Source organism: Syngnathus leptorhynchus, unplaced genomic scaffold, assembly GCF_054491065.1.
Source record: "Syngnathus leptorhynchus isolate UIUO unplaced genomic scaffold, UIUO_Slep HiC_scaffold_324, whole genome shotgun sequence".
In the NCBI taxonomy this organism is placed as follows: Eukaryota; Metazoa; Chordata; class Actinopteri; order Syngnathiformes; family Syngnathidae; genus Syngnathus; species Syngnathus leptorhynchus.
Window position 1 is genome coordinate 39,649 of NW_028232290.1, and position 2,852 is coordinate 42,500.

Genomic DNA, 2,852 nt, shown 5'->3' on the forward strand with positions numbered 1-2,852 from the left:
GAATGGGCTTTCGCACTTAGTGCAATTTTCGCCAACTCTCTGACTGGAGCTATGGAAGTATGGAGCTATGGAGCCACCAGCCACCCAGGCTGGAGCTATGGAGCCATGGAGCTCTGGTGCTATGGAGCTCTGGAGGTATGGAGCTATGGAGCTATGGAGCTATGGAGCTATGGAGCCCTGGAGCTCTGGAGGTATGGAGCTATGGTGCTATGGAGCTCTGAAGCCATGGAGCTCTGGTGCTATGGAGCTCTGGAGCTCTGGAGGTATGGAGCTCTGGAGGTATGGAGCTATGGAGCCCTGGAGCCCTGGAGCTATGGAGCCCTGGAGCTATGGAGCCCTGGAGCCCTGGAGCTATGGAGCCCTGGAGCTATGGAGCTATGGAGCCCTGGAGCTATGGAGCTATGGAGCTCTGGTGCTATGGAGCTATGGAGCTCTGGTGCTATGGAGCTATGGAGCTCTGGTGCTATGGAGCTATGGAGCTCTGGTGCTATGGAGCTATGGAGCTCTGGTGCTATGGAGCTATGGAGCTCTGGTGCTATGGAGCTATGGAGCTCTGGTGCTATGGAGCTATGGAGCTCTGGTGCTATGGAGCTATGGAGCTCTGGTGCTATGGAGCTATGGAGCTATGGAGCTTGGTGCTATGGAGCTATGGAGCTCTGGTGCTATGGAGCTATGGAGCTCTGGTGCTATGGAGCTATGGAGCTCTGGTGCTATGGAGCTCTGGTGCTATGGAGCTATGGAGCTCTGGTGCTATGGAGCTCTGGAGCTCTGGAGGTATGGAGCTATGGAGCCACCAGCCAGCACCCTCCGTGGCTGGATCAATGGAAGTGTTTTAGGTACCAGGCAGCCAAAGGGCCGAGGCCTCACGCTCGACCACGCCGGCGCAGAGTTCCAGCCGCTCGGATAAGCTCTGTCACTCACCCGCCGCGCAGCCACCGGTAACGGGGAAATGTCGCCGCCTTGTGGACACGCCGTTGTAAATGAATGGGCTTTCGCACTTAGTGCAATTTTAGCCAACTCTCTGACTGGAGCTATGGAAGTATGGAGCTATGGAGCCACCAGCCACCCAGGCTGGAGCTATGGAGCTATGGAGCTCTGGTGCTATGGAGCTATGGAGCTCTGGTGCTATGGAGCTATGGAGCTCTGGTGCTATGGAGCTATGGAGCTCTGGTGCTATGGAGCTATGGAGCTCTGGTGCTATGGAGCTATGGAGCTCTGGTGCTATGGAGCTATGGAGCTCTGGTGCTATGGAGCTATGGAGCTCTGGTGCTATGGAGCTATGGAGCTCTGGTGCTATGGAGCTATGGAGCTCTGGTGCTATGGAGCTATGGAGCTCTGGTGCTATGGAGCTCTGGTGCTATGGAGCTATGGAGCTCTGGTGCTATGGAGCTCTGGAGCTCTGGAGGTATGGAGCTATGGAGCCACCAGCCAGCACCCTCCGTGGCTGGATCAATGGAAGTGTTTTAGGTACCAGGCAGCCAAAGGGCCGAGGCCTCACGCTCGACCACGCCGGCGCAGAGTTCCAGCCGCTCGGATAAGCTCTGTCACTCACCCGCCGCGCAGCCACCGGTAACGGGGAAATGTCGCCGCCTTGTGGACACGCCGTTGTAAATGAATGGGCTTTCGCACTTAGTGCAATTTTCGCCAACTCTCTGACTGGAGCTATGGAAGTATGGAGCTATGGAGCCACCAGCCACCCAGGCTGGAGCTATGGAGCTCTGGAGCTATGGAGCTCTGGTGCTATGGAAGTATGGAGCTCTGGAGCTATGGAAGTATGGCGCTATGGAGCTATGGAGCTCTGGAGGTATGGAGCTATGGAGCCCTGGAGCCCTGGAGCTATGGAGCCCTGGAGCCCTGGAGCTATGGAGCCCTGGAGCTATGGAGCTATGGAGCTATGGAGCCCTGGAGCTATGGAGCCCTGGAGCTATGGAGCTATGGAGCTCTGGTGCTATGGAGCTATGGAGCTCTGGTGCTATGGAGCTATGGAGCTCTGGTGCTATGGAGCTCTGGTGCTATGGAGCTATGGAGCTATGGAGCTCTGGTGCTATGGAGCTATGGAGCTCTGGTGCTATGGAGCTATGGAGCTCTGGTGCTATGGAGCTATGGAGCTCTGGTGCTATGGAGCTATGGAGCTCTGGTGCTATGGAGCTATGGAGCTCTGGAGGTATGGAGCTATGGAGGTATGGAGCCACCAGCCAGCACCCTCCGAGGCTGGATCAATGGAAGTGTTTTAGGTACCAGGCAGCCAAAGGGCCGAGGCCTCACGCTCGACCACGCCGGCGCAGAGTTCCAGCCGCTCGGATAAGCTCTGTCACTCACCCGCCGCGCAGCCACCGGTAACGGGGAAATGTCGCCGCCTTGTGGACACGCCGTTGTAAATGAATGGGCTTTCGCACTTAGTGCAATTTTAGCCAACTCTCTGACTGGAGCTATGGAAGTATGGAGCTATGGAGCCACCAGCCACCCAGGCTGGAGCTATGGAGCTATGGAGCTCTGGTGCTATGGAGCTATGGAGCTCTGGTGCTATGGAGCTATGGAGCTCTGGTGCTATGGAGCTATGGAGCTCTGGTGCTATGGAGCTATGGAGCTCTGGAGGTATGGAGCTATGGAGCCCTGGAGCCCTGGAGCCCTGGAGCTATGGAGCCCTGGAGCCCTGGAGCTATGGAGCCCTGGAGCTATGGAGCTATGGAGCCCTGGAGCTATGGAGCCCTGGAGCTATGGAGCTATGGAGCTCTGGTGCTATGGAGCTATGGAGCTCTGGTGCTATGGAGCTATGGAGCTCTGGTGCTATGGAGCTATGGAGCTCTGGTGCTATGGAGCTATGGAGCTCTGGTGCTATGGAGCTATGGAGC